Genomic DNA, 26,172 nt, shown 5'->3' with positions numbered 1-26,172 from the left:
AGGCGGGGCTTAATCTTAGCCGGCGAAAAGGCTAGCTCTATCCCCCCATTATTACCCCGATACCCACCGCCACCAGGGGTACCGGGAAGAGCTGCGTATGGTCCAGTACCCGACCATCTGTAGTGATAGTTGGGTATTGGGGGCAACTGCAGGCTGGGAAAGGACAAAACCAGTGGGTCATCTCACCCTGGTAATGCTGGCCTGCTGCTGCTACGTTGTATCTGGCTAGTTATGAAAAATGCATTAAAAAAAAAAAAACGTGTGATCCCCACCATTTTTGATTTTTAATCCTCTCTCTTCTTTCAGTGGTCTACTTGATGATATATTAAAAGAAGCTCAAAATGAGGGTACCATCTCTGCGGCCCTTACCGAATGTCTCATGGTACAGGATCCCACAGTAGCAAGCTTATACTTACTACCCAAGATACATAAAGACCCCAAATTACCACCAGGGCGTCCCATCATATCTGGAAGAGGCAACTTATGTGACAATATAAGTAAGTATATTGATGCTACACTGAAGCCCATGGTTGAGATCTTACCATCATATCTTAGAGACTCCTCAGACCTCCTCAAAAGACTGGAAGGGATTCAATTAGAACCTAATATGTTGCTTGCTACGTGTGACGTAGAATCCTTATACACTAACATCCGACATCAGGATGGTCTCCAGGCAGTGTCATACTTTATGGGGATGACTGATAGTAATCCACCTATGTCCCAATTCATCCTCACTCTCTTAGAATTTGTGCTCACGCACAACTTTTTCACCTTTAACGGATCCTTTTACCTGCAGCTCCAGGGCACGGCAATGGGGGCGGCTTGTGCACCTTCATATGCCAACCTGTTCCTGGGGCTGTGGGAGAGGGATCTGTTTCTATCAGATCGGATATCATCAATGGACAAGGTGGTCCTATGGACCCGGTTCATTGATGATATCTTCATCATCTGGCATGGTACCAGTGATGAATTTGCTGGTTTCATGACAAATCTTAACATCAATGATCTTAATATTCACCTGACTTGGAAAACCAGTGAAACAGTGATTGATTTTCTGGACGTACTTATTAGACGAGACACTGACGGTTATATCAGGACAGATATACATAGAAAAGATACGTCAGTTAATTCTTATCTTCATGCCTCATCTTCACACCCGAGCCATCTGATCCGTGCTATTCCCATCGGTCAGTTTTTGAGGATTAAAAGGCTATGTTCATCAAATGATGACTTTGAGATCCAGGCAAATAATCTGAAACAACGTTTTCTCGACAGGGGATACAATAGAAGATGTATAAATAAGGCATATGAGAGGGCAAGACGCTCTACACGAACCCAACTTCTTCACCCCATTATTAAGAGAAATGTGGACTCGACAATCAGGTATGTCACTACCTATCATGACAGATGGGGGCAGATGAGGAAATGTCTGGCCAAACACTGGTCTATATTACAAACTGACACTACCTTATCTAAAATTCTCCCTGTAAAACCTGCGGTAGCATCGAGAAGAGCAAGGAATCTACGTGATACCCTTGTCCACAGTTACCACCAACCCCAAAGTATAAAACCAATCTTTGGAGCGTCAAAACCTAAATGGGGCTGCCGCCCTTGCGGTAGATGTATAGCCTGCCCAAATGTGGCTAGGAGCGATGAATTTGTAGATTCGACTGGCAAGATGACATACAAAATCACTTGGCCAATCAACTGTGGTACTAAAGGAGTGATTTATTATGCATGGTGCCCATGCCCAAAGATTTATATTGGTCTTACCAGTAGAGAGCTCAAAATCAGAACAAGGGAACACGTGAACGGCATAGAGGCAGCGAGGGGCACTGCTCCAGAAAACATTGAGTTGTTAAAAACTCTTCCGAGGCATTTTTTCACATACCATGGATGTGAATCCAGAGCCCTCAAAGTCAAAGGCATTGATTGTGTAAAGACTGATTTGAGAGGTGGGTCAGTAATGAAAAAACTGTCAAAATTGGAATCCAGATGGATCTGGAAATTAAAGACAGTACAACCAAATGGCTTGAATGAGAACTTGGGATTTGCAGCATTTTTATAGAGGTGTCGGGATCTCTCATGGTGTCAGTTTTAATTGTTTAGCAATGATCAAATCACTGTCGTTTCTAAACTTTTATGTTTCTAATTTTTATTTTTAATGTTACAGATGATCGTTTATGAACTTGCTGTGATCTAACATGTAATGATCTTGTGAGATCATAACCACTTCCTCATTTGATTTTTGAACAGTTCATCCCAGGGGATTCACCTAACTATCCTACAACAATGGATATGTAGAAAACTATGGGAATACAATACTAAAATGTAGACGTGCAGAGTTATATGTGTAGCGCAATTTTGCATAATTGTTTACTAACATCACTATCCAGTAACAACAGGGTTTTAAAGTGTGTTTTTCACACTACTTTACTATACTATACAACGAGAAAAAAGTCTTATCATTTTTTTCACTTTATCGTCATCCTCACATCACTTGGATATACATATACACACACACACATCACACACACACACACACACACACACACACACACATTCATCACTCACCACACCTTACTTTTTTCAGTTCTTCACATACCCACACACACATATTGCACACCTTCACATGTACACTTATCATCATCATTATTATTTTTTCACACTTACCTACATATCTTGATTTTTGTTCAATTATGTACTTATTGTTCACCTTTTAGTCACTATAATTTATTCATCAGCAACATGCACTTTCACATCACAGTGACTATTGGCGCATTTATAAGTGCCATTATCAATATGCATCATATATTTTTTCACGTTTTTATGTGGGTGACTGCATGATCATCAGATCTAAATCAATGTGTAGTTTATAAATACATACACATTATATATATTTGATGATTTCTTAATATTGGTATACACCCCGTCTTTTATCATCACAATATTACTGCCACTATTATATCTTATTCACCACTATAACTTTTTAGCAAGGGTATCTTTTATTATTAAAATTTGTATATAGATTGTTGTACACTCATGTATACTTGCAATGTCTGTGTATATTGAATGCATATGCAATGTATGAAGTCCGGTATGTTTGTATATGTGAATGTGGGTGAATATATGTGTGTATATATTGTGTTATGTGTACCTTTGATATACATAAATGTTGTTAGAGGTATAATGGTATTGAACTATTACTTTGCACTCATCTTTATATATGCTCTTTGACTTGTGTATGTATATGTGAACATGAGTATATAGATATGTATTCTCATGTATATGTTCGGTCAGGGTATATATGTTTGCTTATCATAATTTGTATTAACACATTTTCATCCAAACCAAACTGCAGTAGTACAATCATGTGAATTTATTTTGATTGCATTTTTCTATGTTTGATCTGCAAATATATGTATACCCCTTGTTTTGACATGGACACATGTGCATGCATGTAACTCATTTCGTATGTATTATGTAATTGTTGTAGGGAAAGTAGTAGGGACAGCTAAACAAGAATTAATTGTGACTAATCTAATATATACATCTATTTCATTATCATCTTTATATCATTCTTTTATTCCTTCATTTCATGATTTCAAAACGCTATACATAATTTAAAATCATTTAAACATTTATTCTGGATTTTGTGCAATATGCACATGAGTATAATTCAATTCAATATATACATAAGTTTTTCTCTTTTCTCATAATTCACGGTGTTCCATCTTCTGTCTACTGCGCACGCGCGGCCTGTCAGTCCGGGTCTTTGCTGCCTCGGCCGGAGCAGTACGGGGGCGTGGCTCCCGTCTCCCGGGGGCTGGGTCCGTGCTTGGGAAGGTGACATGCCGGAACTCTCGTTCGGCTGCCTGTGTCCCTGGCCGGACTGGGCTGCGGGACACGTGACTCTCGACTCGTTTCCGGTCCGGGCGGCTGACACACCCGACTGATGGATTACTACACATTGTATAGTGATTCTCAGCAGCTTCAGCTGCCCCCTGATGTTTTGATTTGCTCCTGACTGTTTAAAAAGATGTCTCTTCACTTTCTGACACCACCCCCAGACGAAGGCTCGAGGGCCGAAACGCGCGTCGGGGTTGATGCCAGACAGTGCTGTGTGTGACATGGGTAAGACGTCCTACTTCATTCTTTGAGCTCTCAATTGATTGCTTGTGCTGTTATTTTTCATGCATATATCTACTGATATCTGCATGTATGTGAGTGGATTGCTGTTGCACTTCCACTCCTGCATCTGGCTGTGACTAATATACAACGGTTGGTGTGGTCTTTATCTATTATACCAGATGCAGGATTCTGTGCACTATTACTACATGCATTTATATTTATTTATTCATCCATTCAATCATGCATGAAGTGGGAATTGCCATCTTTTCCTGTTGTCACTTTGTTATTTAATGCATTCAACTTTAACATCGTATATATTACTGTCTGCCATCCTTCTCATACTGTGGCTATCATCTTTGACTTTTTAATGTTCTTCTTTGTTATGTGTTTAATAAAATTTGTTATATTTTCATAACCTTGGTGTGTCGGACTCCGTTTCTAGGTTTACAATTCATTTAGTGGGTATCTCCACCGATACCATCATGCTCACTCAGGGCCTGTAAGTCCCGCCCCCCCCTCTTGTTGTCCCTCTAATTATCCTACATGTATACAAAAGATATTCATCTTATTAACGAGTTATTTTTGGGATTTGGGTCTGGCTGGCGCTGCTCCTTTGGTGCTCTCCATATAGGTTTAGTACATTTTTGATAACTAGTCAGATACATCATAGCAGCAGCAGCAAGCTAGCATTACCAGGGTGGGAAGGCCCACTGTTTTTAGGTTTCCCCAGCCTAATTATACCAGATAGTCGGGTACTGAATCGTACCCGGCTCTTCCAGGTACCCCTGGTGGCGGTGGATACTGGGGTAATAATGGGGGGTTAGTGTTAGCCTCTGCACCGGATAACACTAAGCCCCTCCTTAGTAATGGACGCTGTCAATCAGCCAGCGGCCATTACTAAGATGGTAGTAATGAAGTTCAAAAGAAAATACAAGGACATAGAAGAAATATTTTATTGAAATTAAAAAAAACAAAAACACAACCCTCGTTAACCATTTTATTGGGAATAAAAAAAGCGGTCATAGAAGTAGTCCTCGAATCCAAAGTAGTCCAACAACCGAACCTGTAAAAAAAAAGAAAAACACAAAAAAAAACATTAGTAACACACGTGGTGGGCATAGATACAGGGCCCATGTATGATACTGTCTTTTAGACCATGTATCTAAGCCTACCACAAAGTAGGCTTAGATACAGGGCCAAAAACACAAAAAAAATCCATACTCACAGATTGGGCAGGTATAATCCCAGCAGGACGCAGACAGCTCAAAAATGCTGCTGAAGGAAAGTGCTCAGGTGTGTTAAATAATAATAGCCACAGATACAGGGCCCCAGCAGACAGTAATCTTTTACTGTATAAGATTACGGTGTGCTGGGGCCCTGTATCTAAGCCTACTATGTGGTAGGCTTAGATACAGGGCCCATCAGACAGGATAACACATGGGCCATATATCTAAGCCTACCATGTGGTAGGCTTAGATACAGGACCCAGCAGACAGGATCACACCATGTGTGATCCTGTCTGATGGGCCCTGTATCTAAGCCTACCACATGTTAGGCTTAGATACAGGGCCCCAGCAGACATTAATCTTATACAGAATAAGATTACTGTCTGCTGAGGCCCTTCATCTAAGCCTAACATGTTGTAGGCTTAGATACAGGGTCCAACAGACAGTATCACACGGCCCTGTATCTAAGCCTACCACAGTAGGCTTAGAAACATGGCCATGTATGATACTGTCTGATGGGCCCTGTTTTTAAGCCTACGACATTGTAGGCTTAGATACAGGGTCCCAGCAGACAGTTATCTTATACTGTATAAGATTACTGTCTGCAGGGACCCTGTATCTAAACCTACAATGTGGTAGGCTTAGAAACAGGGCCCATTAGACAGTATCATACATGGTCATGTATCTAAGCCCACCATGTAGTAGGCTTAGATACAGGGTCCATGTGTGATACAGTCTGTTATACCCTGTATCTAAGCCTACCACAAGAGAGGATTAGATACATGACCCCAGCAGGCAGTAATGTCACACTTACCCTCCTTTCCGGCTCCGGGATGTCCTGAAGCCATCCAGCGCCATGACGTCATGCGCGGAGCAGGGCGTCGTAGCATCATGACGCCATGCGCAGAGCGTCGTAACGTCATGACGCGAGAAGATGTCAAGACTTCCACTGCACTCGGAAAGGAGGGCAAGTATAGTGTTATTACTATAGTAACAGAGGCCCGTGTATTTTATGACATAGGCCCCAGTTACTATAGTAAAATTTTATAGACGAGGTGCGGGGGGCCGCGGCCCGGTCGCAAGTGCGACCCCTGTAACTACACCACTGAATGTGGCAGTTGCTCGGGGATCCGGGCCAAAAATCCTGGCTTGGTGCTAGCAACGCACCTGGTGGCAGCTAAGAAGGCATTATACTGTATGGGGGCATTATACTGTATGGGGAAAGCTATAGGGGCATTATACTGTATAAGGGCAGCTATGGGGGCATTATACTGTATGGCGGCAGCTATGGGGGCATTATACTGTATAGTGGCAGCTATGGGGCATTATAATGTGTGGGGGCAGCTATTTGGCGTTATACTGTGTGGGAGCATGATACGATGGGCGGGATTAGAGGTGTGGCTTAAGAGGGGGAAAAATTGCCGCACCACACTACGCACGCTGCATCGGTTGTCCCTCTTTGTGATACTTGAAAGTTGGGAGGTATGCTACATAGATTATTTGAACATTGCTAGGATAAGTATTTAAGGCAAGATCTGGTAAAACAATCGAAAAATGCATGATGTTCTCTCAGGAAATTAAATAATAGCAAAGAATAATACTTGCAGAGTTTATAAAATAATATGCACTTCAGAAAATTGTGAAACTGAGCTTTTAGTTACTCAGGAAGCACATGCCAAAGGACAAATTTTTACGATTTGAACCTGAACATGCTGCCACCTTGTGGACAACAGAAATCTAACACTCTTTGGTACTAACACTATTGTTTAGTAGCTTACTGTAGAATCAAAATGTTTTGTAGTTAACAGTCTGATATTAACAGACATGAGTAATAATAGTCTACAGCTGAGGTTACATGGCGACTAAAAATCATGCATAAATCATAGAAAAATCGCAGTCCAAATGCTAATTAAATTATTCTAAATGCGAGAAAAAGTTGCAAGCTACCTGACACAACTGAAAATTATGCAGTGGTCACATGGTTGCATTGCGACCACAAGTTTCCAGCACCTCGCGCACAACTTTTAGCTTCGTGTAGTCATGGCACATGCTAACACACAGGTAAAGTTCCCTTAAGTAACCATATGCAGTTAAGAAAGGCACAATCTTCCATATCAAAAAAACCGCATGCGTTAGGCCATTTTGGTGCATTTTGTTTTAGCCAAATCCAGGAAAAAAGTAGGAGTAGTGTAAAACACATAAGATAACAGTCAGCTGATATGCTGGATAATGATCATACTACAACCACCATCCTACCTGCCTCTGGATTCAACCGAAGGTACAGTACGGTGCAGTCTTTTACCACCATTGCAGTATAGAATATAAAAACTGATAATGATAGAAAAAAGGAAGATGATAAATGGGTGGATCACAACAGGCTGCAACATAGGGACCGGGAGACAAGGAAAGTGGGACTCACTATTTTACTGTATAAAATGACATTTTTGTTACACTGATGGCAAACAATATTATAAGGTAAGTGTGGATGGCACTATTAAATGCTGTGTCAGGCATTACATAGGTTCCATGGCAGTACTGGGGTAGGTACTGTTTATGGACAATGATATAGCTGGTTCTTTTATACGGCTGACTATTTCATTTGGGCACTGATATTGCAAAAATAGACAAAATATCGTAGAGTTTAGGAGCCAGTTACATTATTTCGGGAAGCAATTTGAAAAAAACCAAAAAACTTCCAAAGAAATTAATAACATTAGGGGTCAATTGCAGATTTCTAGGAGCATTACGTGGGATTTGGCACTACAGTATGTGGGCCCTGTAGGAACACTATTACTTTGATACTGTATGGCATCGTTGTCTAAATATATTACTCATACAAACTACTTCCCCAGATTTGATTTAATAAGTATAATGCGAAAATTAAGTGTGATAAAACATTTTTGGAATGCTCTGTTCACATTGCGTTTATGGTTTACGTTTAGGCAAATATGCCGTGAAAATCCCCTGACATATTCGCCTAACGTAAACCCCCGATGTATGTAAGTGAAGTCATGCTTAGGCTGTCATGCTTAGGCTGTCATGTTAATAAAATGTATAGCAGAGGGTATAGTTATTTTGCGATGGCCAACTATATAGAAAGTGTAGCAGGCGCTTTTCATATACAGTGTATACTGACAAATATCTACCTGACAGATGCCAAAAGTACACTCTTTTGGTATCCATGGGTTCTATAGGGGTTTATGGACACCTTCAGCATATGCACAGAAAATACTCTGAATGAGCACAACAAACGCGGTATGGACATAGTATTACAATTACATGTTAAAGAGCACCTGACACCAGGTCATATAAGTTGAACTGGTTTACGGACATGAATAGCGCCTGATCCAGCGAAGGTTTTTTTTTTTTTTCCTGGACCTCCTTCTTCTACTAGAGATATGGCCCACCGTTGTGTTGGTTCCCTCTATGCAAACTTGTGTAGCTAGTCAACAGGGCCTGAACTACCCTATAGCTGCCTCATGCTGATTGGTCAACATCAGAGGCAGGGAATCTAGCTCCGCACCATCGGTTAACTACAGCAAATTAGCATTTAGAAAGCCAACACAACAGTGGGGGGGGGGGGGGGGTCAAGGAAAACAAAACAGCGCTGGAATCAAGAAGACTGTGCTATTAAGGTCAGATACCCAGTTCATCTTATATGACCTAGTGACAGGTCCTTTTTAATCCACTCCTTCCCGCTGCAGCCACTTTTGACCTTCCTGGCGGAGCCTCGTTTTTCAAATCTGACGTGTCACTTTATGTGGTAATAACTTTGGAATGCTTTCACCTATCCAAGTGATTCTAAGATTGTTTTTTCCTGACACATTGTAGTTTATGTCACAGGTAAAATTTGGTTGACACATTCATTGCTTATTTGTGAAAAACACCAAGATATTTTGAAAATTTTCAAAAGTTAGCATTTCTCTAAAATTAAATATATTACACAAAACAGTTACTAATTAACATTTCCCATTTGTCTACTTTAGATTGGCATTGTTTTTTTAAACATCCTTTTATTTTTATAGGACGTTACAAGGCTTATAAGTTCAGCAGAAATTTCTCACATTTTTAAGAGAATGTCAAAAGCATTTTTTTTAGGAACCAGTTCAGTTCAAAAGTGGCTTTGAGAGGCCCATACATTAGAACCCCTCATAAATCGCCCCATTTTAAAAAAACGTCACCCCTCAAAGTATTCAAAACAACATTTAGAATGATTCTTAACCCTTTAGGCGTTTCACTCTAATTAAAGCAAAGTGGAGGTGTACCTAACAAATTGCATTTTTTTTTGTTGCAGAAATTACATGTTTATCCATTAGTTTTCCGTACACAGAAGGTTTTGCTAGAGAAACACAAATCAATATTTATTGCCCAGATTCTGCAGTTTTTATAAATATCCCACATGTGGTCCTAGTGTGTTAATGGACTGAAGCACAGGCCTCAGAAGCAAAGGAGCACACAGTGGATTTTGGGGCCTTCTTATTATTATATTATATTTTAGGCACCAAGTCAGGTTAGACAAAGTCTTGTGGTGCCAAATCAAAGGAAACACACAATTTTGGAAACTATACCCCACAAGAAATTCATCTAGGTGTGTAATGAGCATTTTGACCTCACAAGTGTTCAATAGATTTTATTAGAAATTGGCCATTTAAATGAAAAAAAATAATTTTTTTCCCAATATGTGGTCAGAAACTGCTGGTTGGGCACATGGTATGGCTCAAAAGTGAAGGAGTGCAATTTGGCTTTTGGAGCGCAGATTTTGCTGGATTCATTTCTCGGGAACATGTTGCATTTGCAAAGCCCCTAAGGTACTAGTACAGTGGAAACTTCCAAAAAGTGACTCCATTTTGGAAACTACACCCCTTGTGGAATTCATCTAGGGGTGTAGTGAGCTTTTTGACCCCACAGGTGTTTCATAGAATTTATTAGAATTGGGCAGTGAAAATGAAAAATTACATAGCTTTAGCTCAATTTTTTTTATTTTCTCACCAAATAAAGGAGAAAAAGAACCCCCACATTTGTAAAGAAACTTCTCCAGAGTACGGAAAAATCCCATATGTAGTCATAAACAGCTGTTTTGGCACCCGGTAGGGCTCAGTTGTGAAGGAGTGCCATTTGGCTTTTGGAGCGCAGATTTTGCTGGAAGTAACTCCATTTGGGAGACTACACCCCACAAAGAATTCATGTAGGGGTATAGTGAGCATTTTGACCCTACAGGATTTTGCTGAATTTGTTAGAATGGAACGGTGAGAATTAGAAATACATGTTTTTCCAAGATGTAGCTTAAGATAAAAAATTTTGATTGTGGTCATAAACTGCTGTTTGGGCACATAGTAGGGCTCAGAAGGCAAGCAGCACCATTTGGCTTTTTGAGTGCAGATTTTGCTGGTTTGGTTACTGGGCACCATGTCGCATTTGCCAAGCCCCTGTGGAATCAAAACAGTGGAAACCCCCCAGAAGTGACCTCATTTAGAAAACTACACCCCTCAAGGCATTCGCCTAGTGGTTTAGTGAGCATGTTAACCCCGCAGGTGTTTTCCAGAAATTAGTGTGCAATGGATGTTGCAGAGTGAAAATTACAAATTTTTCAAAGATTGCCATTTCTGTGTCCACCATGTGGTGCCCAGTTTGTGCCAACATGAAAAGACAGCTCTCTAATTATTATGCTGTGTTTCCCAGTTTTAGGATCACTCTACATATGGCCCTAATCTTTTGCCTGCACATACGATAGGGCTCAGGAGTGAGAGTACCATGCGAATTTGAGGCCTAATTTGGCGATTTACAAAGTATTGGCTCACAATTGCAGAGACTCTGATGTGAAACATTTAAAGAAACCCCTGAGAAGTGACCCCATTTTGAAAACTACACCCTCAAGCCATTTATTCATTAAGTAAAAATTGCAATTTTTTTCCCCAGATATGCCATTTCAGTAGCAAATGTTTTCTCAAGCTTGTACCATTGGAGACACACATCCTAAAAATTGTTAAAAGGGTTCTCCCTGGTATGGCGATGACATATATGTGGAAGTAAACTGCTGTTTGGGCACTCTGTAGGGTTCAGAAGGGAGGGAACGCCATTTGGCTTTTGAAGTGCGTATTTTGCTTGGTAGTTCTGTTTGAGTATAACTGGTATTTTAGTTTATAATGTGGGGGCATATGTAAGCTGGGCAGAGTACATCAGGGCATAATAATGGGGTAAAAATTAATAAAATAATCCATAGATGTGTTACGCTGTGAAGCAATCTGTAGTGTCCATGGCCGCGGACCGTCGGGATTAGTCACCACCTTCCCCCCCGGTGGCCACAGCCATGGATCTGTGAGAGCTGGCCCACATCTCCTCCCCAGGAGACGCCAGCGCTCACTTCCACTCCGGTCCGCTGTGTCCCGTAGGGCGCGCGCACATAAGCTCATGTCTGGCCTTAAAGGGCCAGTGTGCGCACATGGGATGATCACCCTGGACTATAAGAAGGGCCCTGCCGCTTTGCTCATTGCCTGGGTATTGTTTTCCCGTTAGTCTTGCAAATGGTCCCTTAGTGTTATCCTGTTCCCGTGCCCTGCTACCTGTACCCTGTGCTATTTGTTCCTGTGCCTTAAACCTGTTGGAGTCGTGTTGTGCCACCGGTTCTGCCTGCTGTGTTACACCATGTTTGGTGTCTGCTGTCAAGGTCCCATCTGTGCCTAGCCGTTGCTACTGTCTGAACCACTACAGGTACGCTCTGTTGGCCAGCTGCTATCCCGCTACGGCGGTACGGCCGAGCAGGTCTACATACCCACAGATCGTGACAGTCCTTTATGCACAATCCCATGTCGAACTGAGGCCCCATGCACACGGCCGTGCCCGCAATCACGGCCCACGATTGCCGGCAGGGCCGGCCGCCGACCGCCACCCACATTTTCGGGTCGTGCTCCCATACAAAGTATGGGAGCACGGCCCGCAAGATGCAAAATAACGGACATGTTCCATAATTATTGGACCATTTCTACGGCACGGACACCCATGCGTAGTGATACGGAAAGGTGTCCGCGTTCAATGGAAGTGAATGGGTCCGTTTTTTACGGTCGTGTGCATGGGGCCTGATAAATGGTCGCTTTTTCCTTATCCCCGTTTTGGTACACACTCTGCACCTTTGCAGTTTGGGAAATTGTGCTGGGAAAGTGTTGTCCTGGTATAATACGGGCACCTTCTCTTCCACCCTATCTCTGCAAAGAGGGAGCAAGGAAACTAATCGTGCAACACTTTTTTAACTAGTTCACTTCACGGTTTTTATTCCATACTTACAAAAAGGGAAAAGATTTAAAACATAGATCCCTAGCATACGGCACGCCAAATTCTAAAGCCCAACCCTGGGTTTCACCCTTCCAGCTTCCTCTGGGACATAGTGTGGTGTTCGACTCGTCTTACCTGGATCGTAGCATCTCTGCGTGGAACTACAAGTTGAAGAAAAATCCAAAATGCACACGATTTGGACTAAGGAATTGCCTTCTTGCATATAAGCTTTGGGATTTTGTACCCTTTGAAGATACACATCGGACCGTGGAACAGTCTTCTATACGACCGTCAGAGCGGTAAAATAACTGCTATATTTTATTTGTATTTGGGTGTCGAGGATTTCACCTGGTCTAATTTTGCCTGCTCCGGTCAAAAAAAAACACATATTGAGTAAAGAGCCAGGGATTATCTAATAGTTAATTTTTTTCCCCAAAATATTAGCAGGGCCTAATAGACTTCCGTACTTGGCAGACCAGGAGGCCATTCTTAGGCCTCCGGTTGCCATAGCAGCCATCGGCACCCCCGCGATCGCATCGCAGGGATGCCGGTCGGCTACAAACCAATTAAATGCCGCTGTTGCTTTTGACTGCATTTATTCTGATTCTGAGCCCCTCTAAGTGTCTATCACATACATTACTTGGTTACCTGCTTATGGCAGCTAGACCAGTGTTCCCCAGACACTGGAAAAGCAATATTGTACCTACCATCTCGGAATGGTTTCTGTCTTTTTCACACCAACGCTCAGACACATATTTGAAAGTCTGGAAGCTGGCTGGCTGGCTGGCTTATCCAAGTTCGCCAGACTTCCACATTCAATTGTCAATGTGAATCCTCGTAGCTCTGCCTATCCCTAGTTCTTTGGCCAGGGTTATGTACAACACTGGGATATGTAGCCAGGATGACTTGCCAAAAATAAAATACTCCTACTCCTATTTCTAACCTCACACTTCATCCTGTTTACCTAAACTCTCTGCCATCCCACGTTACCCTTTGCCTGCCCTTTTTTTTTTCTCTCTCCCTACACTTTCCCTAAGGGTATGTGCACACGCTAGCTGTCATTTACGGCTGAAATGACAGCCTGTTTTCAGGAGAAAACAGCTGCGTCGTTTCAGCCGTAAATGCTCCTCCTCGTAATATACGAGGCGTCTGTGACGCTCGTATATCTTGAGCTGCTCTTCATTGAGTTCAATGAAGAACGGCTCAAATTACGTGGCAAAGAAGTGTCCTGCACTTCTTTGCCGAGGCAGTCAATTTACGCGTCGTCGTTTGACAGCTGTCAAACGACAACGCGTAAATTACAGGTCGTCTGCACAATACGTCGGCAAACGCATTCAAATGAATGGGCAGATGTTTGCCAACGTATTGTAGCCCTATTTTCAGACGGAAAACGAGGCATAATACGCCTCGTTTACGCCTGAAAATAGGTCGTGTGAACCCAGCCTCAAGCTGCTTTTTTCAATTTTTGTATTTTAAATAGTTTTTATTTTCTACATTTCACAGGAGTATGTGATACGCTGTGTCTTAGCAACTTTGTATAACCCTGATGTTTTCTGCTATAACGGACGTTATCTTCTCATATTTTACAATGTGATATATATACACGTTGTGTATCTCAGTGTGAACTTCCTCTGTTCGATCCCTCCCCTTTTCTTTTTTTGTTTCCCTTTTGCATAACTTTGTAAAAATGTCATGTTATATTACACCTAATCTGATATACCTTGTAATTTTTCGTTGACCTTATGCTTATCTTGGTTTTTCCAATACCATGTTCCCATTTGCCCCTTCCCCATGCCGCCGTGGCAGTGAAAAATCTCAATAAAAACTTACATGTAAAAAAATAAAAAAATTAGGTCAGGCAAGCTTACTTCAATCTAAAAAAATAAAGAAAACTCAGAAAAGGTTTATAACAAATTTTATTATATTCACATATTATATTAACTGTAGTATGTTGGATGTCTACATAACAAACAGGATTGTTACCAACATGTGCCCACCAGGAATTTCACAGTGGCAGCTTCATCCGGGGCCAGTGTTGGGGGAACACATACACCTACTTGGAGGGTGAAGTTTTGAGGGACTATTTCTATTGATTACCCATTTGTCCCATTACCTAGCTCAGGATTATAATGGGGGTATAATTTAACAGATGGCACATCACAGATCTTGTCAACCAAGACTTTACTAACTTTTTGCAACTTGAACAGGAACAACAAAGGGGTAGGCACGCCCAAGTGCTTCAATCACAATTTCACGGTAACTCGAGCACAACAGTGCTTTACACAGTCTCTAGTCAGTTAGCCCTTAGGTCTGCATGCTACCGGCCGTTTAAGACGTCTTTGCCAAAACAATTTTACACTTAAAGAGGCTCTGTCACCAGATTTTGCAACCCCTATCTGCTATTGCAGCAGATAGGCGCTGCAATGTAGATTACAGTAACGGTTTTATTTTTAAAAAACGAGCATTTTTGGCCAAGTTATGGCCATTTTTGTATTTATGCAAATGAGGCTTGCAAAAGTACAACTGGGCGTGTTGAAAAGTAAAAGTCCAAGTGGGCGTGTATTATGTGCGTACATCGGGGCGTTTTTACTTCTTTTACTAGCTGGGCGTTCTGATGAGAAGTATCATCCACTTCTCTTCAGAACGCCCAGCTTCTGGCAGTGCAGATCTGTGACGTCACTCACAGGTCCTGCATCGTGTCGGCCACATCGGCACCAGAGGCTACAGTTGATTCTGCAGCAGCATCGGCGTTTGCAGGTAAGTAGCTACATCGATTTACCTGCAAACGCCGATGCTGCTGCAGAATCAACTGTAGCCTCTGGTGCCGGTGTCCTCGCTCGTCTGACACGATGCAGGACCTGTGAGTGACGACACAGCGTGATCTCTCGAGAACACGGCTGTGTCTGCACTGCCAGAAGCTGGGCGTTCTGAAGAGAAGTGGATGATACTTCTCGTCAGAAAGCCCAGCTAGTAAAAGTAGTAAACACGCCCCGATGTACGCACATAATACACGCCCAGTTGTACTTTTACTTTTCAACACGCCCAGTTGTACTTTTGCAAGCCTCATTTGCATAACTACAAAAATGGTCATAACTTGGCCAAAAATGCTCGTTTTTTAAAAATAAAAACGTTACTGTAATCTACATTGCAGCGCCTATCTGCTGCAATAGCAGATAGGGGTTGCAAAATCTGGTGACAGAGCCTCTTTAAGCAAATGTTCTGCGCTTCAGACGATTCTTGGTTAGGTCTGTAGATTATGGCCCCTGTAGCGGCTTTCAATTACCAGTAATACTTCTTGTCGTGACCTTTGTGGAAGGCTTGTTTTTGGTTTTTTCCCCAGCACCCTTCCTGCTGTACAGGATTATCTGGAGCTTGGCTACACCCCAGTCTGATGAACCAGCACAGTCTCTTACTGTTGATTCATCCCAGCTCTAGACACAACCACTTCCAGGATGGCAAAATGTCTCCCACAGTTTCTAACTTCTCCGCTCAACTGTAATGGCGCTGCACCAACTGTCACCACCCTCCCACCATAGCTTTACCTTCATGCTCTCCTCTCCCTAGCTACCAGTACAACATCCTATTGGATGCGGTGGCAGAAGTTCCACCAATGATCACACAGACACAAGAGGGAGGGGACGACAGCCTGTACTATACAAACATGGGGGGGAACATACAGATAGTCAGACAACAAGGGGAGCACAGGACCGGTACATAGGGAACAAACGCACCGGTGGAAAACATACAAAAGGCACTGCGCAAATTAATGTAACAGCACCTTTAAAAGGGGCAGTGTCAACCCCTTACAGGGAGGCTCCTGATTCCCATGAGAAAAGCAGTCGATCATACTGGTAAACCAATTCATATCTGTATAGACGTGGCTCTCCACTGTCAGCTTCAGACTATTCAACCACTGATCTCATGGGCCTTATCATTGTTGTGCTCGGTTGTCTGCTAGCTATCCTACTGCTCCCGTTTGTAAGTCTATTGCTGTGTTACAGCATGGGGGCTTTATGAACATTAGAGTGGTGTATTCCAATGTTGTTTCTTGCAGTTTTTCTATCACTAATAAAACAGGAACGGACGCTGGATGTTCTGTCCTACATCACATACCACAATCTGCCGGTGTCAGGACCTTGCGTGCCGGTGCCCGATGTGGCAGCCTGTGAGGATCCGGGGCAGACATCCTCAGTTCTCATGTTTGACACTAATCTGTATATTTTGCGTCACTACCATCATATCTATAAGCTATTTTTCTTTTTCCCAATGGTCAGCTTAGGAGGAAGGGGGGGGGGGGGTCACACACAGACTTTGTAGCATTGCAGCTCCAATACCATACCTCAAAACCATTCTGTCCTCATGTTGATTTGTGTAGATGCAAATGTTGAGAGGTATGGGCAATCCACTCCCAAAAACACATAAAATTTTCTGGTGCAATTGCATTTAAAAAAACATTGTATGCAGCATGGCACCCTGTGTGCTGGGGCATGATGTGGCAGCCTGTGAGGATCTTGGGCAGACCGTGAAGACAAAGAAGCCGGAGTCATGGTGTGGTGTGGAAGAACTTGACTGGCCTGCATAGAACCCTGACCTCAACCTAGGGCTGTGCAATTAATCCAAATTCAGCACGATTAAAATAGACATCTTGCAAATTTTGGTTTTATCAATTATTCGCAGTTTAAGCTGTATCTGCATCTTCAGGATGCAGGTACAGTCGAATCCAATGATAGCAGGGGATCGTAAGGTCACTGCTCTACCATTCACTATGTATTGCTGGACACGAGTCAGTGATGTCATGATGCCTGTCTACACAGAGCGGCACAGACCAGAGCAGATCTCCTCCACTTGTCATTGAAGCAGGATTAGGCGAGTATGTAGAGATTATTTTATCATGCACTATTGGGGGCAGCAGTGGGACATTACACAGCTTGGAGAGGGTAGTTATAGGGGGGGGCACTATACCGTATGGAGGCAGTTATAGGGGCACTATAACGTGTGGGAAGCTATTGGGCGTTGTACGGTGTAGACAGCACTATGAGGGCAATTCCCACAGACACTCCAAAACCTTGTAGAAAGCCTTCCCAGAAGAGTGGAAGATGTTTTAGCTAGCAAAGGGGTGACCAACTTCCCATTCTAAACCCAGTCATTAATGTGATGTCATAAAAGCTCCTGTAGGTGTAATGTGTAGGTGCCCCAATACTTTTGTCCATATGACGTACCATTAATGCCTAAGTCCACAGATGTTAAAAAAAAACACCAGAATGCAAGAGACCAAAAATCTGGTGTTAAAGGAACAGTGTCACTAAAAAAATTTTTTTAGATCATTTTGACTTTAGTGTGTTATTAAACATTTTTTTTTATTTATTTGTGTGTTTGTGTTTTACTTTTTCTTCCCTATGGGGGCTGCCATTTTTTTTTCCATTTCTGTATGTGTCAATTAACGACACATACAGACATGGAATACGGCACAAACAGTCCCATAGTGAATGCGAACGGGGCCCGTTCCATCCACTATGCTGTACTCCGTCTGTGTGGGAACGGCGCAAGCGCCGCTCCCACACAGTCCAAGTTGAACTGTGCGACGTCCGGCGCCATTTTCCTGTGGACCGGAAGTCGCGGCCGGACAGTAAGATTACTACTTCCGGTCGCGGCTTCCGGGCTTGTGCACTTGGAGCGGCGGTAGCAGACGGAGCGGCGGCGGCAGGAGCAGGTAAGTTATTTCTATGTATGTTCGTGTTTTAGTGTGTGTTTACTACTGTATGTTAACCTACTACACTGTGTGTTAGCTCAAAAAATGGCAACACACAGTGTAGGAGGTTAGACCGTTCAATCCCCTCGTTTCTCCCGGCACTAGCCAGGATAAAGGAGGGGGGGGGGGGTTCTGAGAGCTCACTAGAGCGAGTGAGTTTTCTCAAATTTTGCAGCATAAAGCAATGTGGTTGCTTTACCACATGCAATGCTGCAATTTTGGGAATTGCTCCATCTAGTGACCAGCGCTGGGAAATATTATAAATTAGAATCTAATTTATAATATTTCCTGACTCGTGAAAAAAATAAAAAAATTAGAACAATGTCTAATCACCTATACACTAACTGTTTAACTAAAAAAAAAAAATGTTTATCTAGCGACACATTTAAGCTGTAGATGGAAAAAAAAATTGTTAAATGAAAAAAAAGCTACATATAATTAGCATCACCACGTCCGTAGCGACCAGAGCTACAAGACGACTACGTTATTTCACCCACATGGTGAACGGCGTAAAAAATAAAAGTGAAAGAGTTGCCAGAACTGCGGTTTACTATTCAGTCTTCCAAGTACAAAAAAAAAAAACCCAAAAAAACACTACAGGTCGTCACGCAAAACAAATACGGTACTTTAAAAAAAATATTTAAAATAATTATTGTGCAAAAAAATAGTAAAAGTATAAATTTAGTATCACTAATCGTAACGACCTGCAGAATGTAGTTAAATTATTTATACCACATGATAAAATCTTGTTAGTTTAAGAGACAAAACAGAATGGCAAAAATGTGTTTTTATTTTACATTTTTTATTACTACTCAAAAAAATTGATATTAAAAAACACAACTTGGCTAGACCTACAGAAAAAAAAAAGTTATGGTTTTTGAAATGCGTGGCCCAAAATAGTATGGTGTCACTAAAGGGTTAAATACGCTGTTCGGAATGAGGCCTAACACTAAGGCGTTGTGTGTGCGCAAAAGGCACTTAACAGCTCCGTGTGTCATCACCATATGATGCGCGGCTGCGTGATTTTCGCGCAGCCGCCATCATTATGACACTGTATGTTTGTAAACAGAAAAGCACGTGGTGCTTTTTTTTTCATTCATAGTATTTACTGCAGTTGCGCGAATCACGCGCGTCCCACGGAAGTGCTTTTGTGTGGCATGCGTGGTTTTCACACACCCATTGACTTCAATGGGTGCGTGATGCGCGAAATACGCACAAAGAACGGACATGTCGTGAGTTTTACGCAGCGGACTCACGCTGCGTAAAAATCACGGACTGTCTGCACGGACCCATAGACTAATATAGGTCCGTGCGAGGCGCGTGAAAATCACGCGCGTTGCACGGACGTATATCACATTCGTCTGAATAAGCCCTCAGGCTGGGTTCACACGAGCGTGTTCGGTCCGTAAAGGACGGAACGTATTTCGGCCGCAAGTCCAGGACCGAACACACTTCAGGGAGCCGGGCTCCTAGCATCATAGTTATGTACGACGCTAGGAGTCCCTGCCTCTCTGTGGAACTACTGTCCCGTACTGAAAACATGATTACAGTACGGGACTTGCGGCCGAAATACGTTCCGTCCTTTACGGACCGAACACGCTCGTGTGAACCCAGCCTTAGAGAAGGAGAGCAGCCCTGACAAGCAGTGTGCGGTCGGATTGAAGTCAGAAACAGGACACCAGTTCTGTGAAGAAGTTAGACAGACTACAGTAGAAAGATGTTAAGACATTTTTTATTGAAAACTTTATAGAAAGTTGCTTAATTTTGCATTTAAGAAGCAAAATAATAAAAAACTTTTTTTTTATCAACTTAGATGTGATCGATATTACAGTGATCCTGTGTGTTCAAGACCCACTAGACCCGCTCTCAGACAAGCAGTCAGTTAAACTGTCCTGATTGATTTGGCCAACAGCGCTTGATGCAGCTTCTGTGTGTAGAGGATACATAGAAGCAGCACCTGAAAAAAATGTATTTTTATTTTTTCTAAAAAATAATAATTCAGAGTAAATTTAAAAAGCCATCAGAAACCACAAAAGAGCCTACAAAAAGGGATCCATAGTGTTAAGTTTGGCTAAACAAGTGCTACTAATAGTCCATTTGTTTCAGACTCCACCTAACAGCCAAAAAGACCTAAATAATAAATACTCTTCTAGATGCACAATGGTAATATTTATTTTCCTTGGCTTAGGGGGAAGCATGATAAAATAGGATTCTGACTGCTATCAATGTTGCATAGAAGGCACCTCATTAGGACAACAAAATTGGAGACGCCATTAAGTATACAGGGTTTTTTTTGGAGGGGGGGGGTGGGGGTCTCTATTAGGTGCCAACCGACTCCCCGGGCCCAATGAAACCAATGACTTAGGCTGGGTTCACTCCCGCGTTTGTGTGTTCCATTGTTCTGCTCCGTCAGAGGAGCAGAACAAGGAAACGATGGAACGAACGTGATCTCACCGGACACAATAGCGCAGTATGCTGCGCTATGATCTCCGGTAAACTCTGGCAAAACCTGCCGGATCTACAACGGAGGCCCCTAACAGAGCCTCAGACAGAGATGTGAACATAGCCTAACTCTGCAATCTGCTTCAAATTCCAAGCTGAGCTACATACCCCTACCACAGCACTTACCAGACCTCCTCTCACATTTTCCCTACAGCACCTGATAGACATGTCCTGAATTTCCACAAACCACAGTGGATTTGTTTGCTCTCCTCTCGAAAGTCCCGAGGGCTCACCATGCAGACTTGTACGGACTGGCCGAAATCTTTGAACATTCATGCCCGATCTTACTAGTTTAAAAGAAAAAGTCTCGTAAGTCTTAGGGTATGTGCACACACACTAATTACGTCCGTAATTGACGGACGTATTTCGGCCGCAAGTCCCGGACCGAACACAGTGCAAGGAGCCGGGCTCCTAGCATCATACTTATGTACGATGCTAGAAGTCCCTGCCTCGCTGCAGGACAACTGTCCCGTACTGTAAACATGATTATACTACGGGACAGTTGTCCTGCAGCAAGGCAGGGACTCCTAGCGTCGTACATAAGTATGATGCTAGGAGCCCGGCTCCCTGCACTGTGTTCGGTCCGGGACTTGCGGCCGAAATACGTCCGTCAATTACGGACGTAATTAGTGTGTGTGCACATACCCTAAGACTTACGAGCATGGAGACAGCACACTACTCACAACATTTACATTTCAGACTTGCAGTGTAAGCCATTGAAGCAATCAAAAATCTGCAAAAAAAATAAATACATTTCTAAGTCAAGGTATTATACAAAACATCAAAAATAAAAAAAAATACAAAATAAAAATAGCCACCTGTTAGGAAAGTTGTACATTTATGATTACTTAATCTAATGAAGACTAAAAATGTGTATGCAAGCTTATCTGTAAAGCCTTGACTAACAAAATGTCTAATGTTTTAGGGTATGTTCAAACGAGGGCGTCCGTTACCGCTGAAATGACGGGGATGTTTCAGCCTGAAAACATCCCCGTAATATCAGCCGTAACGGCATGTGCAGGTGCTTGAACGCCGCGTCCATTACGGGCGTAATTAGCGCTGCTATTCATTGGAGTCAATGAATAACGGCTCCAATTACGGCCAAAGAAGTGACAGGTCACTTCTTTGGCGCGGGCGTCTATTTATGCGCCGTCTTTTGACAGCGGCGCGTAAATTACGCCTCGTGTGAACAGACAAACGTCTGCCCATTGCTTTCAATGGGCAGATGTTTGTTAGCGCTATTGAGGCGCTATTTTCGGACGTAATTCGGGGCAAAAACGCCCGAATTACGTCCGTAAATAGGCCGTGTGAACATACCCTTATTGTTAAGATAACTGATATGATATATGAGGAGGGGGTTAGCTGAATTCCTAAAAAGGGACATTAGAATTTGCAGACAGAGGTTTAAGTTCTTATTAGTTTAATTAGATGTCAATTGTGATATATTGTGCAAAATGTAACAAGACCTAGTCCAGACATGTTTGGCTATGTTCACACAGAGTTTTTTGCAGGTGGAAATTCTGCCTCAAAATACTGTTTGAGCGCAGCGGGCATAAAACGCAGCGAAATACGCTTTCTCTGCCTCCAATTGACGTCAATGGGAGGTCAGAGGCGTAAACGCCCAAAGATAGGGCATGTCCCTTCTTTCTCCCGTGAGCCGGTTTTACCGTTGGGGCGAAAAAAAAAAAAAAAGAAGACGCCTCAGCCTCCCATTGAAATCAACGGGAGGAATTTTTTGGCCCGTTTTTGATGTTTTGCGGCGTGGTTTCCGTGTCAAAAAACTCTGTGTGAACATAGCCTTATTCTCAGAATATGTATGAAAACTGTCATTCAGGATAGAGGCAGACATTTTGCCATACTGTCTCCTTATCGATAAGAATAAAAGACGCACATCTCTATTCAGATGACTCCTTGAATCTCTTTGATAAGAACATAAATTCTTCTATCACCACCCATCGTAGAAATGTGTTCCTCCCTCTGCGAACCTAAGCAGCTACAAATCATACCAGCTCAAGGCCGTCTGGGGAGAGTCACTGACAGAGCAGAAACAAAAAACAAATGGATGTTGTCGTGGAAAAGTGTTGTGGACCCAATCTTAGGTCTCATTCAGACAGGCGTTTGTGCCCATATTTAGTTGTCCCTACTCCGGATTAAACATCTGCGCTCACGACAGCACTACTGAACTGACCTTACAGAACCACAGGGATCTACTGTCTGAATAAGTCCTTAAAGGAATAGTGTCACGAAAAAAAAATTTTTAACATCAGTTTGATTTTAGTCTTTTATTAAAAACTTTTATATTTATTTGTGTGTTTGTGTTTTACTTTTTTTTATTTTTACACTTTTTCTTCCCTATGGGGGCTGCCATTTTTTACTCCATTTCTGTATGTGTCGATTAACGACACATACAGACATGGAGTACGGCAGCCCCAGTCCCATAGTGAATGCGAACGGGGCCCGTTCCATCCACTATGGTGTACGCTGTCTGTGTGGGAACGGCGCATGCGCCGCTCCCACACAGTCCAAGTTGAGCTGCGCGCCGTCCGGCGCCATTTTCCTGTGGACCGGAAGTCGCGGAAGGACAGTAAGATTACTACTTCCGGTCGCGGCTTCCGGACTTGTGCACTTGGAGCAGCGGCAGCAGACGGAGTGGACGGACCGGAGGCGACAGGAGCAGGTAAGTGATTTCTATGTATGTTCGTGTTTCAGTGTGTTTACTACTGTATGTAAGCCTACTACACTGTGTGTTAGCTCAAAAAATGGCGACACACAGTGTAGGATGTTAGACCGTTCAATCCCCTCGTTTCTCCCGGCACTAGCCAGGATAAAGGAGGGGGGGATTCTGAGAGCTCACTAGAGTGAGGGATTTTTTCCCAATTTTGCAGCATAAAGCAATGTGGTTGCTTTACCACATGCAATGCTGCAATTTTGGGAATTGCTCCATCTAGTAACCAGTGCTGGGAAATATTATAAATTAGAATCTAATTTATAATATTTCCTGACTCGTGAAAAAAATTAAAAAAAATTAGAACAATGTTTAATCACCTACACACTAATTGTTTAACTAAAAAAAAAAATACATTTTTTGCTAACAACACATTCCCTTTAAAGGGATCCTGTCATCAGCATTTTGGGTATGAAGCCTGCAATACCCTTTGAAAGTGGGTGAAAAATCATTGTTAACTAACCTATAAATAAGTTAAAAGTCGGCTCTGTACCTTCAGTATTCCTGTTTTCAATGGTCCCCCGCCGTATGCAAATGACCACAAAAGAGTCAAATCTTCACTCGAAAAGAGTCAGATTTTCCTTCCTCCGGCGTTTCAGAGTTGGCTCCGCCTCCTTATTGTTGATTGACAGCTTCTCTCACTCCACTGCACATGAAATCCCGCGCTTGTGCATTGAGAGTGTAAAGTAGATGTTCTCACATTATAGGACTGCGCATGCTCAGCGCTCTGTGTGACGTCATCATATGCCGTCGGTTCCTGTTCTAATCCAGCCCCCGTCTCCTGACAGCTGAGTGAACGAACAAGTGCAGAGGTAAGCTTTTCTGTATTGCTCTCCACCACACTTCTCATCTCCAGCTGCTTCTCCCCTCGCTTTGTGTCTGCAGCAGTGGCGTAACTAGTGGTCGAAGAGGAGGTAAGTGTCTTGCTGATGGGTTGGTGTCCGACACCCCCGCCATTCAGCTGTTTAGAAGGGGTAGTAGCCGCTCGTACGAGCACTACTTCCCCTTCATTCCGGTCACATTCTCACACTGAATTGCTGACACGGACGTGTCAGCGATTCACAGTGTGAGCAAGGGCGGGAAATGAAGGGGAAGTAGTGCTCCTACGAGCTGCTGCAACCCCTTCAAAACAGCTGTATGGCGGGGGTCCCGCTAGTGGGACCTCGACCCATTAGCTATTGATGGCCTATCCTTGAGGATAGGCCATCAATGTTTAGTGTCTGTACAACCCCCTTTTAGGCCTACCGTTTGTTAGGCTTAGATACAGACCCCAAGCTTATACTGCATAAGAATACTGTCTGCTGGACCCTGTATCTAACCCTACCTTAGGCTTAGATACAGGGTACAACAAACAGTATCACACTTGCACATGGGCCCTGTATCTAAGGCCCTGTTCACATAACCGCTGCCCTTCCGTTGAGAGGTTCCATCTGGTTAACCCCTCAACGTAAAGTCCGTTTGCATCACCATTGATCTCAATGGTGATGGAAACTTTGCTAATGGTTCCTGTTTGTCACATTGTGAACGGGTTCCGTTGTTTTGTCAGAATCAATAGCGCAGTCGACAACGCAAAACAACGGAATCCTGCCACAACGGTGAGAAACAGAAATCTTTTGCAACGTTTCCGTCACCATTGAGATCAATGGTGAGGGAAACTGAAGCGGAGGTTTCAGTTTGCCTTTCTGTTGAGGGGTTAACCCGACGGAAACCATCAATGGAAGGGCAGCGGTGATGTGGACAGGCTCTTACTAATGAATTTTTTTTCAGTGTTTTTTTTGCAGGTTGGGTCGTTGGTCTACGTCGGATTTGAGGACTACTTCGATGACGGCTTCTTTATTGTGAATAAAATGGTTAATAAGGGTTGTGTGGGGGTGTTTTATTTCAATAAATCTATTTGTTCTGTGTCTTTTTTTTTTTTTTTTTTGAAACTTTATAGTTACCAACTTACTAATGGCCGCTGACAGGTTGACAGCATCCATTACTAAGGCGGGGCTTAGTGTTAGCCGGTGAAAAGGCTAACACTAACCCCCATTATTACCCTGGTACCCACCGCCACCAGGGGTGCCAGGAAGAGCCGGGTACGATCCAGTACCCGACCATCTGTAGTGATGGTCGGGCACGGGAGTGACTGCAGGCTGGTATTATTAGGCTGGGAAAGGCCAAAAACAGTGGCCCTTCCCACCCTGGTAATGCTAGCCTGCTGTTGCTGTGTTGTATCTGGCTGTTTATGAAAATTGGGGGGGACCCCACGTCATTTTTTTTTTTTTTAAATAATTTCACAGCACGATGTGGGGTTTCCCCATTTTTATAACCATCCAGATACAACACAGCAACAGCAGCCTAGTATTACCAGGGTGGGAAGGGTCACAGTTTTTGCCCTTTCCCAGCCTATTAATACCAGACTGCGGCTGGTGGCCCTCTGTCACTACAGATGGTCGGGTACTAGATCGTACCCGACTCTTCCTGGGGGCGCTGGGTAGCATGTTAATAATGTGGATTAGTGTTAACCTCTTCATGTCTAACATTAATTCTCCAACTTCGTAATGGGCGTTGTGATTCAGCCAGCGAAAATT

At 43.0% G+C, this 26,172-nt stretch overlaps 1 long non-coding RNA gene across 1 annotated transcript; it reads left to right on the top strand.

Moving 5' to 3' along the window:
- The first annotated feature begins 211 nt into the window (after positions 1 to 211).
- Positions 212 to 4,546, top strand: LOC142760937 (uncharacterized). Its single transcript, XR_012883457.1, has 3 exons — positions 212 to 497; positions 1,276 to 1,383; positions 2,174 to 4,546. It is a non-coding gene; the product is annotated as an uncharacterized LOC142760937 (long non-coding RNA).
- The last annotated feature ends 21,626 nt before the right edge of the window (positions 4,547 to 26,172 follow it).

This window comes from Rhinoderma darwinii, chromosome 4 (genome assembly GCF_050947455.1).
Source record: "Rhinoderma darwinii isolate aRhiDar2 chromosome 4, aRhiDar2.hap1, whole genome shotgun sequence".
In the NCBI taxonomy this organism is placed as follows: Eukaryota; Metazoa; Chordata; class Amphibia; order Anura; family Rhinodermatidae; genus Rhinoderma; species Rhinoderma darwinii.
This window is presented reverse-complemented; position numbering and strand designations above follow the sequence as displayed.